General features: G+C 36.4%; 1 long non-coding RNA gene across 1 annotated transcript in view; it reads right to left on the bottom strand.

Annotated features, from left to right (window-relative positions):
- Positions 1 to 1,103: 1,103 nt before the first annotated feature.
- Positions 1,104 to 17,192, bottom strand: part of LOC139076356 (uncharacterized) — an 82,268-nt gene continuing 66,179 nt past the window's right edge. Inside the window, exon 4 of the long non-coding RNA XR_011527900.1 lies at positions 1,104 to 7,252. This is a non-coding gene — a long non-coding RNA (uncharacterized lncRNA). The remainder of the gene's footprint in view (positions 7,253 to 17,192) is intronic.

Below are 17,192 nucleotides of genomic sequence, written 5' to 3'. Positions count from 1 at the left end.
TCAAGCTTAACTTTCAGAGAAGATTTCACCAAAATTGTTTGACCCATATTAGAACATAAATTACTTGTACCTAAACTAAAAGTGACTCTCCTAGGAATTATTGAAATGCTCAAAACTTCCTTTATAATGCATAGCTTAAATGAGCAGAATTTTGAGTGGATACCTAGGCAGCTAACCTCTTTGATTCATTTTTAACATCATAAACATAAGACACAGAGTAATAATGAATAGGTACTCTATACTTTAGTAAAATATTTGTTGGCTTCAAAGTGTTACACTGAAGGAAGAATAGTCCATTCACTTATATTGCCTAACACTGTTCAGCCAAATAAAATTCTTTATACACTACATTTTATACTTATTTAAAATTGAACAACTGCAAAATATTGAAGGAATAGATAGTGTTGTTAGTGGTTATCATAGTTCACATTATCTGCTTTGAAAATGAATGCCTAGAAGATTTTCCAACGATCTTAGGTAATGTTTAACCTGTATGCTCAACTCTCCTCTGTCAGTTTCATGATGAGTTAGCAGGTACCCTAATTGGATGTCTTATTTCAGGAGCTCTGGATGAACAACTCCTGTTTAATCATGAGAAAGGCCCTGGGGAAAAAGTAGAACTTCTGTTTACTGTTCTGCATGAGATCAAATGAAGCCTTTGATACTGTTTATTTTAAAATTATCTCCAAAAATGCGATTCTAGAGATATCATCCTACATGATGCGTTTCAACTAGTAGTTCTTAAATGCTGAAAATATACTCATACTCTTAGGCACTGTGAACTATTATATTTTCACTCCTTTGATATAAACTTGAGTAAAAACAACAAAAAAAATATTGTTATATTCCCATTCTTGATTCTCCATTTTTTTAATTGCACTGGTAATCAGTCCAAAATGTATTCAATATATATATTTTTTGCCCACTCAATAATTTTTTTATTAAGATCTATGTTTTCTGTGGATTAAATCATGTACCAAAATATTCTTACAAATATTCTAGGCATGGAAGAACTAAGGACCGAGAATATTCATTGAGAACATGCGATACTCAACTAAATTCTGTGCAGGCACACAGATATGAAATGTAACATCTCAAAACTCAAGGTTTGGTATCAGATTTATTATGAGAGAAAATGAGTGACATTGGAAATAACATCAAAATGTTTAATAGTGGAAGTTTCAAAATGGAGCATATTGATAAAGAAATTAAAAATAGCATCTAATACGGTGATTTACAAAACACAGTGATAATACAAAATAGTAAACACTTAAGAAAAATTCTTTGTTAAATATTACTTGAGCATTCTATAAAATAAGTCAAAACATAGGTATTACATAAACTTTTCCTTAAAGAAGGCATATTTTTAAGATATTTCAGGAAAAAAAGAATAACAAAGTTCACTATGAAGTGGCTTGTAGAGAGAAACAGCATTAAGATTTTTCTTTGTCCAAAATTATTATCTTCCAAATATACCCCCAGGCTTTAAAGTATCTGGGCCAGATTCATCTCGACCAATGGCCTATTTTCCAGACTCTTCCCCCGGGTCCACCAAAACCAGTTCTGAATCTTGATTCCCATTTAAGTTTGAAAAAGCCAACTGTAGCAACTGCCAGGAACACTCTCTGAAAAACCTACATTTGGAATGAACAGTAACTTTCTCTGCAATCAACTTAAACAGTTAACCATTTTTATGACCTCCAGAAGACATTAAGCAAAGAGATTCAACCAAAGGCTGATCTTAAAAATCTTAAATTGTATAATTAGGGTTTCTTTTAATGTATTTAAAGGAAGATATACCGTTCAATGTCTCATACATAAAGATACTGCATCAGCTACAATGCACTGAGACAAAAGCAACTAGCCTCATCAAATGGCAAAATTGATGAAATAAAACTATAACCACATGCTGAAATCATTGACCTGCTTTTTGCATATATCTTCAGTGTGAGTTGAACTTGATACTGGAAATCACTCATTAGAGAATTTGCCTGTGTACGTGGCGTCGACAACACTGCTTCTTCACCTCCACTCCGTCCCTGGAGAGCCTTTCATGCATCTCTTTTCCCCTGAACTTCAGAGGAAATCATCTGTTGATTACACCGCCAGGTACCGGATCTCAAAAAGCCTTGAGCCATTTTACTTCAGTTTTTGTCTCAGTCACTTTTATAGTTTTTCTGTTCCGTCCCTCCTGGCTGTGATCCATGGGATCTGTAGCCAACTCCTCAGCTCCACTTCCTCCAGAAAACTTTTTTCCCTCTGACTTCCTGAGGGCATTTCCCCTTGTGTTCATTCGTCAGACTCAGGTTCTATCTCTTGTTTCTATTCCATGCATGCAATGGTCTGTAAATACCAACCAGTCACTCCACACCAGGATTTTTTGTTTTTGTTTGGTTTGGTTGGTTGGTTGGGGTACTTTTTCGTTTGTTTGTTTGTTTGTTTGTTTGTTTGTGGGTCAGAAACCAGCCATCATTTTATTAACATGTGTACAGAGGATTGGGAAGAAAAGGAACACACTGTACTGTGGCAATGTACACAAAAGCATGTGCCACATCCAAGTTCCGCTGTCCTGGGCTGTCCTACGGGTGGCTCTTTGGAACTTGGTTTGGCTGGAGCCTTGGAAGAGACTTCATGAAGCCCAGAACTCCCCAGTTTTCTCTCTCTCAACCAAAGCTGACCGTGACGTTCACACCAATGAAGAGTAGAGAAGCCGCCAGGTTGGTTGAAGGGGGAGATTTTCTTTGCTATTTATATGGTCTCTTTTTTTGAAAAAGAAACATTTCTTGTAAGCCCTGGTGTCTTCCAAATAGTTGTCCAAGCAGTCGGGGGTAATGGACTCCCAGGGTCTGCATTTTACTCCTTCTCCACTGTTTCGTCCCTAAAATCAGAAGCTTCTCCCTGGCACAGCCAAATTAATGGGCAAAATCACACTTCAGGTCTACACTGCCTCGTGCAACACACTCATGGATGGATGGATGAAGGTACCACACACACGTGCACGCGTGAGCACGCGCACACACACACACACACAGTCTCTGCATGCAGATGTCAGAAGGGATATTGGGGTCCCAGCTGGCACAGAACATGCTGTTCATGACACTAACTTGGATGCTGTGGCCTTCATGCTGCGCCACACACAGCAGCGAGTTCCACCACCTTGACCACTCACAAATGCAAATGTGTCATTCTTGAACCCAGTGCTCCTCAGGTCTGCTAGCACCTTCCAGCAGGCTATGTGATGCTGGACATGTGGAAGGAGGTGCTGCAGTCCCAAGTGGCCACTAGGAAGATGGGCTGGTTGGGGTGCTAATGTGAGCCTTGTCCAGGATCTTCAGAATGGTGATGTCAGCATCAAGCAGGATGGGGATCACAGCTGGGTTAGAGAATGATAACAGAAATCTGCAAGTTTTGGATGGTCTTCTCATCTTAGTGGTCATCCTGGTCATATTTTCCCAAGATGACTTTGAGGTCGGCTGTGTTGATCAGGGTCAACTTCCCCAGGTTGGTTACTCAGTGGGGAGCTGCCATCAGGGTTTGCTCATTCACTAGGGTGCCATTGAAGACAGCCTATGCCTTATGCAGGCTCTCACTGTGCATCCCACTGGCCCTCCTTTAGAGGGTCACCTGCCACAGCCAGTGCAGTCCCTGGATCTTTGGAGCAGTGATGTTCTCAATTTTCCCACAGACTATGGAAAAAGCACCAGCTCAGTAAGATAAACTTGGAACTTCCCATCCAAAGGAGAACCACAACCAGGATCACTCAACCAGGAGAGCACAAATCTGGAAAGATGACCACTAAGCAATCTAAACTGTTTTACTTTTCACTTTAAATATTAATGAACCACTTTAACATGGCCGGCTATAGAGTGTGGGGTTAAAATTGGAGGCTTTGCAGTCAAATGAAACCTGGGTTCCAATGCCAGGTGCTTACTATCAATAGGACTTTTGGGCAAGTTGCCTAATTTCTAAGAACCTTGGCTTTCTTGCCTGTAAAATGGCTACAGTAATAATAACTGTCTCACAGGGTTCTTGAGAAAACTGAATTAAATGATGTATGTAAACTCTTAAACTCAAAATATCTCAACCACAATATAAGCATGACCACAATGAACTAAGCCATACTGTTCTCTTTTGACTAGGAATATGGAGAAAGACGCTTAGTATATGTAAGACCCCATTCAAGAGTTTTTAAAACTTTCTTCTTGCAATAAAGAGAAAATAGGAAAACAAAATATCATCTGCAGCTTAATTTGAAATACAAAAAATTCACATAGCACAGGAAAAAACTGAGAGCAAGTATTAGAAATGTCAGTACTTGTTCTGGTGAGTTGTTCCTACTTTCCCACATTCTTTATGTTTTCTGTTAGTGGATATGTTCCATTTTCATAATGAAATATTACCATCATTTTAAAATAAAGAGAAGTTATTTAAAAAGTTCTATATTCTTGTTTTCTTTTTGATACGAGTAATGTTTTTATATAGAAACCCAAGCAGATGATCACGAAAATTACAATATTATATGACATGTCAGTATGTCAATTAAGATATAAGTTGGAATCTATCATAAAAACAAAAAAAAGAGGCTTCTAATAGGCATTTTTTTAAAATAGTAAGTTAAAATAATATCATAAAATCAGTGTGCTCCTAAATGGAAAAAAGTGTTCCTGAACTTAAAAGACATAGGTATATAATTATGGTTATGTACACATTTGTTTCGTTATGGCAAATGAGAAATAAGATTATATTTGTATATCCTACTTGTATTCATAGTTGCTTTCCTAAAGTTTTCTCTCTCCTAAGTTCTTCCTTCTATTTTTTTGTAAGATACATATTGATTTGTTTATTTTTTTTAATAATGAGCATCCTTCCTAAGCCACAACTAAGCAGAGTAGCAGAATGCTCTATGTTAGAAGAGCATCCATCAATTCAATCTATCTCAACATGAATAGTATATCTCTCTGCCCAAGAAAACAGAGTTCTGGAAAGGCCTAAAAGAAACTGTAAAAGTGGAACTAAGTACATTTGGGAGTTTCTATAATACTTAGGCATAAACTTGAACTTGCTATTCATTCTATGAGTTCATTCTATTCTGAGGTTGCATGTAGAAGCAAAAGTCATTCTAATCTGAAAACATTCACTAATGAACTGACATCATTCCCCAGGTGACTCTAGTGTCTAGTGATATCTGTGAGCAAGGGGCTCTCATTGATTTGCGGACATCTGATAATACTATGCATATCACTTACAAACAGAAATTGAAGTTAGAAGATTACTTAAAATATACACAAAGCCTTTGACAAATTAATATCTGGCAAAATTAGACTGGTCAACAATCAGTCTAGAGAAAACGGAAAGAATGATAGGAAGAGGCAAGAATGATAACTAAAACAGGATTAAAAGAAACATTTAGGACAATTGATCTTCAGAAAGAATGACTCCCTTCATGGTTACAGTATGCAAACACGGAATGAAGAAGATAATCTGTTTTCACATTATTTTGTCTGAAAAATTATACCAATCAAAATTAAACCTTGATTCATTCTTGGTCATGTGAAAACAGCATACATAACTTATTGCATAATACATAGTTTCATTTTTTCAAGATGACATAATAATCAAACCTTTTTTTTTCTTGACTATTTACTATGGCAAGTTGGTCTGTTTTAGGTGATCCTCCTTTTTTTAAGATGTCAATTTTTCATATGCTAAAAAGACTATGAGTATATTATTTTATAAATATAAACCTTAACAAAAGATAAATTTCCTTTGGGGAAGGAAGAGGGGCTGAAGATTGACTTAAACACCATTTGCTAATGATTTAATCAATCATGCCTATGTAATGAAACCTCCATAAACACCCTGAACAAAAGAGTTCAGAGGGACCGCCCCATGGCTAAGTGGTTAAGTTTGTGTGCTTTGCTTTGGTGTCCCAGGATTTTGCTGGTTCAGATCCTGGGTGTGGACATGGCAATGCTCCTCAGGCCATGCTGAGGTGGCATCCCACATAGCACAACCAGAAAGACTACAACTACAATATACAACTAGGTACTGGGGGGCTTCTGGGAGAAGAAGAAGAAAAAGAGAAAGAAAGAAAGGTGTTAACTCAGGTGCCAATCTTTAAAAAAAAGAAAAGGGTTCAGAGACCTTCTGGGCTGGTGAACACATTGCGGTGCTGGGAGGGTGGCTCACACAGAGAGGGCATGGAAGCTCCATGCCCCTTCCCCATACCTTGCCCTGTGCATCTCTTCCATTTGGCTGTTTCTAAGTTGTGTTCTTTATGATGAACCAATAATATAAGTAAGCTGTTCCTGAGTTCTATGAACTGTTCTAGCAAATTATCAAACCTGTGGAGAGGATCAGGCAACCTCCAATTTGTAGGTGGTCAGTCAGGAGTACAGGAGACCTAGGCTTGTGATTGTATCTGAAGTGGGGGGCAGTGATGTGGGACTGAACCCTTACCTTGCAGAGTCTGAGGTTAATTCTAGGTAGTGTCAGCATTGAATTGAATCATTGGACACCCAAATGATGTCTGAGGAGTTGGAGAATTGGCTGTTGGTGTGGGGAAAAACCCACACATTTGGTATCAGAAGTATTGTGAGTAGAGAAAATATTTTCCTTTAATTATGAAATAGCTTGACTTCACAGACTCTTAAATGGGCCTTAGGGACCCCCAGGCTTCCATGGACCATATTTTGAGAACCTCCACTCTATCACAATAGCAAAATGCATTGTTCTACAAAATAATACTCGACAACAGTGGCACAGAGACGGATGTGGAATCTTTTCTAAAGAAGAGAGGCAGAGTGTTTTGGAGAAGCTCTCTGACTGAACAGCTATGCCCTTTCTAAGTTTATAAAATAGGTAGATAGAACCCTACACATTTGCAGAGCCCATTCAGAATCAATAGACATATAAAAGAGCAGAATTCCATTTTCTTGAGTAAAGTGGCAATGGGAAAGACAGTGGCAAGGGGAGGGAGAAATTAACACATGTGATCTCTAATCTGTAATCAATAGAAAGACTATGGTCTCTGCTAAATTTTCTGTCTTGTTCACTACACAACCTGCTCTTTGAAAGCAGGAGATGCTTTTTAATCATTTTTTAATTCCTGGGCCAAATGCAATGATTAGTATACAGCTAGGATTCCATAAATGCTGAATGAATGAATGAACAAATAACAAGCCAAATATCCACGTGGCTATTGAACATTTGTTTGACTTCAGGAAAGGCAAAACAGGAACATAGTTGAGATCTAAAAAGAGACCAGAGAAAAAGGTACAAGTAAGAACATTCAGAGTACTCGGAAATTCATTTCTCTTTTAATTTCTCCTTGCATTTTTTCTCAATGCATCCAACGCAGCTTTTCTCCTTAACCTAAAGCTGTCTGCTTTTAGCAATTTTGCTAATGCATTGAGTCAAAACAAATATTAGAACAGTGCTGAGCTCCCCTAGAAGTTCAAACTTGCAGTCACCCAGGAAAGTGAATTGCTGGTCGCAAAGGGGAAAAGGCAGCACTATCCAGCAATAGAACAATTTGAAGTCTGCACCTTGGGTTTGCATTTGCTTCTGCCATTTGCAGACTGTATGAACTTGGTTAATTATTCTCTCAGCTTAGTTACCTGACAGGTAAAGTCGAATTAACAGTCTGGGTTCTGCTTACCTTAGAACTTTATAAAAAGCAAATTGTAAAGATAAAGATAATAAGATAAATGATAAATCCCTAAGCAAACTGAAAGCATTTTTACCTTCAACTCTACCTAGTTGTCAGTGGGGAAAGTTTAGCACACTTCTAGAGCCACCCAACAGGTGATGGAAGATGAAAGTCTCATGGACTACGCCTCCCTACCCATCTGTTCTAGGCAGAATGAAGACGCAACACACTCAAGGCTCAGGGCATTTTTTGCTAGATTAATCCTGCTTTCTCCCTCCTACACTGCCCTACCATCCAAAAATGCTGTAACAGAAATGATGAAAAAGAACTCAGGTAAATCCCTCCATACAAGAGGAGGATTTATTAAAGGAGAAGAGAGAAAAACTAGTTTCTCACTCTGCACATGGCATCCTACTCCTGCCACACACACATAAGACTTTCCCCAAAGCCCTAAGTTTTGGTGGTTGATGGTGACTCTTTTTCTCTGGGAAAGGTAGCAATTGAGGGGGACAGGGTGGGAGAGCAAAAGCAACTTTCTTCCCCATACGCTTCATACCATTTCCTTTCAAGCAATGGATAGAAAATCAACATGGAGAAAGTATGCCTTGAACAAAATGCACTTACCTCATATAAACATTGCCCAAACATCAAAAGATTAAACATGGTTTGTAAACACCAAGAGAACAGAATGCTCAGATCCTTTTCTAAGCCAGCTATGAATAGCACTATACTATTGTATTATCAATCCCTAAATAAAAACTAATAAATTTAGAATATCCACCTTGGAAAGAATAATAGAACATTGATTTTACAGCACACTAATATTTTTGAAACAATAAAAGTACCAAGCAATTCCAAAATCAGCTGTGATGCAATTAAATGTAAAGGCATTTCATTTCATTTTCTGATATCTGACATTTATTCAAATGAAAAGTAACATAATCTCTCTTGAATTGCTACTCTTTCAGAAAACCAAAGTGTTAGAGATGTCATTCACTCCTGGAAATGAAATATTTAACTCATTCATGCAAATGATTACATCTTGAATCTAACATAATGAAATAATGTAGATAAATACACTCTCTAATACAAGTGGAAAGTATGGTCAAAACTTTTCTTAACCGTTAAAACTTTTGTGGAGGTGACATGATCTTCGTGGTGAAATTTCTTATTTGACGTATAATAAAAGAGAGAAGAAGTGATGCAAACTAGAAATCTGTACCCATTCCCCAAAATTACATTTTCTAGTATGGTGCTGAATTTGAGCAGATGTCTGTGCAAGAAGAGTGTCAGCTCAAGAGAAACTCAAAAGAAAACCAAAACTTCAATTTATTGGAGGTTATAGAGCATCGTGATCTACAAATATTTTGCTAATATTTACTGTAGTAGCTTTAACCATGATACTGTTTGAATCCTTTTGACAATACTAAGCTTTGAAAACAAGTCAGTTGCTCTTTGATTACCACTAGGAGACTATAGATTGAATTATTTCTAGGTTTAACAATTAAACTTTACATCTCCTTGCCAAAACTCACGTTCCCTATAGTAAAATAAAGAGTGATCATATCTTAACAAGGGCCTTCACAGCACTCATAACACTGAGTGTGTGTACAAATGAGCTAATTAGAGATACTACAACCTTTCTCATCGGAAGCCATGAACTTCTGCTTCATTAGATCTAGGTCACAAGAGAATATTGCTCTCACCCTAGCGAGCTGGAGAAGCTGCAAAATCACAGTCTTTTATTTTTTTTAACTCATCACAAAATTGGGTACACAAAGAAATCTGAATGAACAAAAATCCAGAAAGTAGCAAATTTTCCTATAGAAGAAAAGACCTGAGGCTACTGTCATCTCTTGAAAAGTAGCAGGATGATAAGGTAACCCATCAAACCATTCATAAACATTTATTGGCAAAGTGTGGGCAAGCATGGCAGATAAAACCTCAAGGAAGGTACAGACACAATCCAGGACTGCACCGACCTGAAAACTCCTTCCCAGAGATCCTCAGTGATTGCTCAAGGGTTGTACACCAGTAACCTGGGCAGGTAGGGGAACATGATCAGAATGACTGCAGACTTCTTGTCAGAGAAGGCATAAGCCAGAAGACAACAGAACACCACAGAGTACTAGAAGAAAATAACCAGCAATCTAGATTTCTACATCTAGCAAAAATATCTGTCAAAAAATGAAGGCAAAGACTTTTTTAGGAAAAAAAAAGCTGAGAAAATGTGTTGCCAGCAGACCTATGCTAAGAGAAATGTTCAACGTAGTTCTTCAAGCTGAAAGAAAATGCTGCCAGATAGAAACTTGGATCCATAGAAAGTAAAGCTGAGTGCTAGAAATGGTAAATGTGTGAATGAATATGAAAGACACTTTTTGTTATTTATTAACTTCTTTAAAAGATAATTAAGGGGTGAACAGAAAATTCATGAAGAAAGATTTGAAAATAATTCTCAAACATGAACAATATTCAATCTCATTCAAATTAGAAAAATTGAAATAGAAACAATACAAAGATATCATTTCTCATCTGTCAGAGTACGAAAAGTTAAAAACCAAGATGACACATTCTTTTGGCGAAGCTGTGGGGAAATAGACATTCTCATACATTGCTGTGGGAATGACAATTGGTATCTCTCTTCTGGAGAAAAATTTTTCAATATTTAACAATACTACATATGCACTTATCTTTTGACTCAGCCATCCCACTTCTAGGAATCTATCCTGAAGATACTCTTCTAACAATATGAAAATGCATATGCATAAGGTTGTCTATTGCAGCATTGTTTGTACTTGAAAAATATTGACAATAAGCCAAATGCTCATACATAGGAAAGTGGTTGAATAAATCATGATATATTTACATATGGAACACTATGCAGGAAGGAAGATCCCTCTAAAATGATTTAGAGATATTTCCAGGATATATTAAGTGAGAAAAATAAAATGCAAAGGAGTATCTATAGTATTCTACACTTCAGGTAAGAAAGAAGGAAATACGAGGATGGTTGTAATAAAAAAAAAAAGACATAATAACAAGTTGGTGGGAATATGGAGAAATTGGAATCTTCACATGCTGCTGGTGAGAATATAAAATGGTGCAGCCACTTTGGAAAAACAGTCTGGTAGTTTCTCAAAATGTTAAACATAGAGTCACCTAATGACCCAGCAATTCCGCTCCTAGTCATGTATCCAAGAGGAATGAAAACATGCATCTTGTACACAGATGTTCATAGCAACATTATGTATAATAGCCCAAAAGTGGAAACAACCCAAATGTCCATCAAAATGGATAAATAAAATGTAGTATATCCATACAATGGAATATTATTCAGCCATACAAAGAAATGAAGTACTGATCCATACTACAACATAGATACTTTGAAAATATTTTGCTACGTGCAAGAAGCTAGTTACCAAAGATTAATGGTTTTCTAGGGCTGAAGTTGGGAGAGGATGAAGAATAACTGATAATGGGTACAGAGTTTCCTTTGGGGGTGATGAAAATGCTCTAAAATGGATTGTGGTGATGGTTGCACAACTCTGTGAATATACTAAAAACCAATGACATATACACTTTAAGTGAGTAAATTTTACGGTATGTGAATTATGTGTCAATAAAGCTGTTATATTAAAACAAGAAAGAAAGAAGAGGACATAAGAAAATACACATGTATCTGCTCATTTATGCAAAATAAATACAGGAAGGGTAAATCAGAAACTAAAGAGATTCGTTACCTACAGAGTGTGGGTGGGAAAGAGTGGTCAGAAGGGGGAAATGGGAATGAAGTGGTGAGGATGAAGAGGGAACAACATTTCCTAGATGGAAACTTAGTTGGATCAAAAAAAATTAAAGCTGTAAAATTATTGTCTTTAGAAATTCATTTTGTGTATAAATATGGTGAACATTGTTCAGACTGGGACACTTTTGAGAGTGAAAGGAGGTGCTACTAATAATTAGGCCAGAAGAATAGATATAAAAATGCGGCTACCCAAGGCAAACAGGGAATTAAGATCACTCTATCCATAAGTGATTGGTGGTGTGGGCTTTTTCAGTCCACAGAGCTTAGATCACAAATACAGACGGTCAGGATTTACAATTTTATTGTCTGATACCTCCCCTTACTTTTAAAATTTCTATATTCCTTATCATTCATTTAAAAATATTCACTGAGAGCCTAATGAGAGCCCGTACCTAAGAACTCAGAGATAAATAAGACACTTCTAACCTCTGGGGTTTCACTACTAGTGAGGAAGGCAGATCAGTAGCTGGATAAAATTATATGTATATTCGCTGATTAAGGGATATTAAAATGAATACGAACAGCACAGAATTGAATTTTTCCGGGAAAGTTGTAGAATGTTTCTGAGACTAGGTGACATTTGAGTCTGCATCTTAAAGAATAAATAAAAATGAATAAAAAAGAATCAGAGAAGGCTATTCCAAAAGGAGAGAATGGCAGTTGAAAAGACAGTCATAAGTGGGTCTGGTGCTTTAGTTAACTGTAAAAATTTTAGCAAAGCAATAACATACATCTTAATAAATGGAAGATTATGGGAAGAATGGTGGGAGATAAATCTGAAAAGCTGTGGAGAGAAGAGCAGATTGATAAAGATATTATAACAGTGTAAGGAGTTGGATTTTGATCCTATGGTTTGGGCAAAAGAAACCAACAGAACTTTCTGGAGAAAGTGGTGTCATGGGGTTAATAAGAGTCCAGTGCCAGAGATAAAATTGCTTAGGCCAAAAGAAGCCTAAAATAAGGCGGCAACAGTGAAAGGGAGAAGAGCCAGATTCAATAGATTTTTAGAGGTGAGGGGAGTCAAGGACGGCAGGTTTATAGCTTGGTAGCTTGAGTGAATTGCATCATAATTAAATGAGTTATCGCACACAAGACAGAACTGCTGGCTTTGGAGGGGAAAATAATGAATTCCATTCTATAGATGTTGGTAACTCTACAATAGTTGTTAAGACAGATAATATTATTAGGACAGAATATAAACTACCCTGACATAAAGGTCTGAGGCTGCTCACTCTAGACCCATCCAAGAACTGGATGAGTCATGCTCCACAAAATCTGCCCAAGGAAATAGTACCTATGTTTCTTTCTGAATAACCCTGGAGAGGTTGCCTTAACTGTCCCACAACTCTATTTCTCTTCATTTTCCCTTGCATTTCTAAATTTTTTGTTTCAAGTATTATAATGCTATATTACTTCTTCATAAAGTATCAAGACTCACAGAACTACAGTGACATTTGTTCCATTTAACAATACAAAATGGTATCTTTTGTCTTGTGTAACATTTATTACCTGAAACAAAGAATGTGACACTTGCCTTTTCTGTTTATACTTGTGTGAAAAATGCTTTCTTGACCTTTTATATTAAACTTTTCTGTATCATTTGGATTTAGGTATGTCCCTTGTAACATAGCATGCAGTTGGATTTTAAATCTTTTTAAGAGTCTTTGTCTTTTAGTAGCATATAAAGAGCATAAACTATTTATATTTATTGCAATGATCAATACATATGTGTTTATCCATATCTTGTTTTATTTGTATTTTCTTGCCGTTTGTTTTATTCTTAGATTTTTTCTGGTTTTTTCCAGTTTATTGATATTTAATTGACTTCTAACATTATATAAGTTTTAGGAGTACAACATGGTGATTTGATACATGTGTACGTTGCAAAATGATCACCACAATAAGTTTGGTTAACACATCCATCAACTCACAGTTATAATTTTTTTCTCATGATAATTTTAATATTTATTCTCTTAGAAACCTTCAAGTTTACAATACAATATTGCTAACTATAGTCACCATGCTATACAATATATCACCAGAACTTATTGATCTTGCAACTGAAAGTTTGTACCTTTTGACCACATTCACTCATTTCCTCCCACACCCTCACCTCCCACCTCTGGCAACCACCAATCTGTTCTCTGTTTCTATGAGTTCAGTTTTTAGATTCCACATATAAATGATATTATACAGTATTTATCCTTTTCTGCCTAACATTTCACTTAGCATAATGTCTCCAGGTTCACCTATTTTTTGCAAATGGCACGATATCCTTTTTTATGAATAATAATTATTCATTATTATGTATAATATACATATATTACATATAAATATATATAATGTATATATACATAATGGGTATATATATTACATTTTATCCTTTTATTCATTGATGAACACTTAGGGTGTTTCCGTGTCTTAGCTATTACAAGTAGCTATTGTGAATAATACTGTATTGAACAAGCAGCTATTGTGAATAAGGGTGCGGATATCTAAAGATAGTGATTTCGTTTCCTTCAGATATATATGCAGAAATGGAATTACTGGATTATGTGGTAGTTCTATCTTGAATATTCAGAGGAAACGCCATACTTTTTTTTATAGTGGCTATACCAATTTACATTCCCATCAACAGTGCGCAAGTGTTCCCTTTTCTCCACATCCTTACCAGCACCTTTTCTCTCTTGCCTTTTTGATGATAGCCATTCTAACAGGTATGAGGTGATATTTTATTGTTATTTTGATTTGCATTTCCCTGATGCTTAGTGATGTTGAGCACCTTGTCCATATACCTGTTGGCTGTTTGAATGTCTTCTTTGGAAAAATGTCTATTCAGGTCATTTGTCCATTTTTTAATTGAATTGTTTTTCTTTTTTGCTCTTGAGTTGTGTGAGTCTCATATATTTTGGATATTAATTTCTCATCAGATATATGGTCTGCAAATATTTTCTCTCATTCCATGGGTTGCCTTTTCACTTTGTTGATCATTTCTTTTGCTGTGTAGAAGCTTTTCAGTTTGACTTAGTCCCATTTATTTATTTTTGCTGCTTGTGCTTTACGTGTCACATCCAAAAATCACTGCTGAGATCAATGTCAAGGAGCTTTTGCCCTGTTTCCTTCCAGGAGGTTCTAGGATTTCAGGCTTCACATTTATGTCTTTAATTCATTTTGAGTTAATTTTTGTGGGTGGAATAAGATAAGAGTCTAGTTTCATTCTCTTGCATGTGAATATTCAATTTTCCCAGCACCGTTTATTGAAGAGACTATCTTTTCTCCATTGATCATTCTTGTCTCCTTTGTCAAATATTACTTGAAGGTATACGGATGGGTTTATTTCTAGGCTCTCAATTCTGTTCCATTGATCTATGTGTCTGTTTTTATGCCAGTACTACACGATTTTGATTACTATAGCTTTGTAATACAGTTTGAAATCAAGAAGCATGATGCCTCCAGTGTTGTTCTTCCTTCTCAAGATTGCCTTGGCTATTTGGGGACTTTTGTGGTTCCAAACAAATTTTAGTATTGTTTTTTCTATTTCTGTGAAAAGTGCCATTGGAATTTTTTTTCTTGATAAGGATTGAATTGAATCTATAGATTGCTTTGCATAGTATAGACTTTTTAACAATATTAGTTTTTCCAGTCCATGAACGTAGTCCAGTCCATGAATGGATATCTTTCCATTTACTTGTGTCTTCTTCAATGTGTTTCATCAATGTTTTGTAGTTTTCAGTATAAGGATATTTCACCCCCTTGGTTAAATTTATTCCTAAGTATTCTATTGTTTCTGGTGCTGTTGCAAATGGGGTTGTTTTCTTTATTTTTTTTTTTTTCAGATAATTCATTGGTAGTGTATAGAAACACTTCTGATTTTGTATCCTGCAACTTTACTGAATTCATTGATAAGATCTAACAGTTTTTTGGTAGAATCTTTAGGATTTTCTATATATAAAATCATGTTGTGAATCAAAGACAATTTCGCTTCTTCCTTTCTGATTTGGACGCCGTTTATTTCTTTTCCTTGCCTGATTGCTCTGACTAGGGCTCCACAACTCTGCTGAGCAGGAGTGGGAAGAGTAGGCACCCTTGTGTTGCTTCGGATCTTAGAGGAAAAGCTTTCAACCTTTCACCAATGAGTATGATGTTAGCTGTGGGCTTGTTATATGTAGCTTTTATTATGTTGAGTTACATTCCTTCCTTACTCAATTTGTTGCGAGTTTTTATCACAAATTGGTGTTGAATTTTGTCAAATGCTTTTTCTGCATCTACTGAAATGATCATATAATTTTTGTCTTTCATTCTATTAATCTGATGTGTCACATTTATTGATTTGTGTCGTTGAAACATCCTTGCATCCCAGGGATGAATCCCACTTGATCATGATATATGATTCTTTTAATGTGCTGTTGAATTCAGTTTGCAAATATCTTATTGAGAATTTTTGAATCTATATTCATCAGGGATATTGACCTGTAGTTTTCCTTTCTTGTAATGTCCTTATCTGGCTTTGGTATCAGAGAAATGCTGCACTAGTAAAAAGAATTTGAGGGTGTTCCTTCCTCTCTGATTTTTTGGAATTGTTTGAGAAGGATTGGTGTTAATTCTCTTTTGACTGTTTGGTAAAATTCTTCAGTAAAACCATCTGGTCCTGGGCTCTTTTTTGTTCGGAGATTTGATTACTGATTCAATCTCCTTACTCTTTTTTGGTCCATTCAAATTTTCTATTTCTTCATGATTCAGTCTTAGTAGGTTGTATGTTTCTACAAATGTATCCATTTTTCTAGTCTGTCCAATTTGTTGGAATATTGTTGTTCATGATAGTCTCTTATGATCCTTTGTTTTTCAGTAGTATAAGTTATAATGTCTCCTTGTTATTTTATAATTTTATCTACTTGGGTCCTCTCAGTTTTTATCTTGGTTAGTCTAACTAAAGGTTTGTCAATTTTGTTTATCTTTTCAAAGAACAAACTCATAGCTTTGTCAATCTTTTCTATTGTTTTCCTGTTCTCTACATGTATTTCATTTATTTCCACTCTAACCTTTATAATTTCCTTCCTTCTGCTAACTTTGGGCTAGTTTGTTCTTCTTTTTCTAGTTCCTCGAGGTGTAAAGTTAGACTGTTTATTTGAGATCTTTCTTTTTTCTTGATATATGCATTTATTGCTATAGACTTCCATCTTAGAACTGCTTTTGCTGCATCTCATAAGTTTTGGTATGTTGTGTTTCCATTTTTGCTTGTCTCAAGATTTTTTTTATTTCCCTTTTGATTTCTTCTTTGATCCATTGATTGGATCCTGTTTGGGCAGGGCTGGAGCCTATATTCAGCCATAGGCAGGGCTTCAAATTTGCTTCCCTGCCCAGGCAGGGCCATAGAACAGACTCCACAGCTGGTATGGTTTGTTGGCTGGGGACCCAAATAAGGCAAAACTATTCACCAAGCTCTCCAGCCAGAAACAGCTGCCAGCTTGGCTCTGTTAATGGGCAGAATTACTAGCTGGGCTCTCTGCTCAGGCAAGAGCTGCAAGCAGGGCTGTAGGGTGGGCCACACAGCCTCCCAGGTGCTCTGATTAGGCTTCATAGTCAGGCGGGAGTGAGGGCCATAATCAATAGTAGGCAAGGCTGTGAATCTGCTTCTCTTTCCAGGCAAGCTGGCAGAACAGGCTCCAAGGCCAAGATAGCTTGTTGGTTCAGGATTTAAATCAGGAAGATCTGCCCACCAAGTTCCCTGGCTGAACA

The sequence above is a fragment of the Equus przewalskii genome, chromosome 16 (assembly GCF_037783145.1).
Source record: "Equus przewalskii isolate Varuska chromosome 16, EquPr2, whole genome shotgun sequence".
In the NCBI taxonomy this organism is placed as follows: domain Eukaryota; kingdom Metazoa; phylum Chordata; class Mammalia; order Perissodactyla; family Equidae; genus Equus; species Equus przewalskii.
Note: the sequence above shows the minus strand (reverse complement) of the source record. Positions and strands in the feature narration are given on the sequence as shown.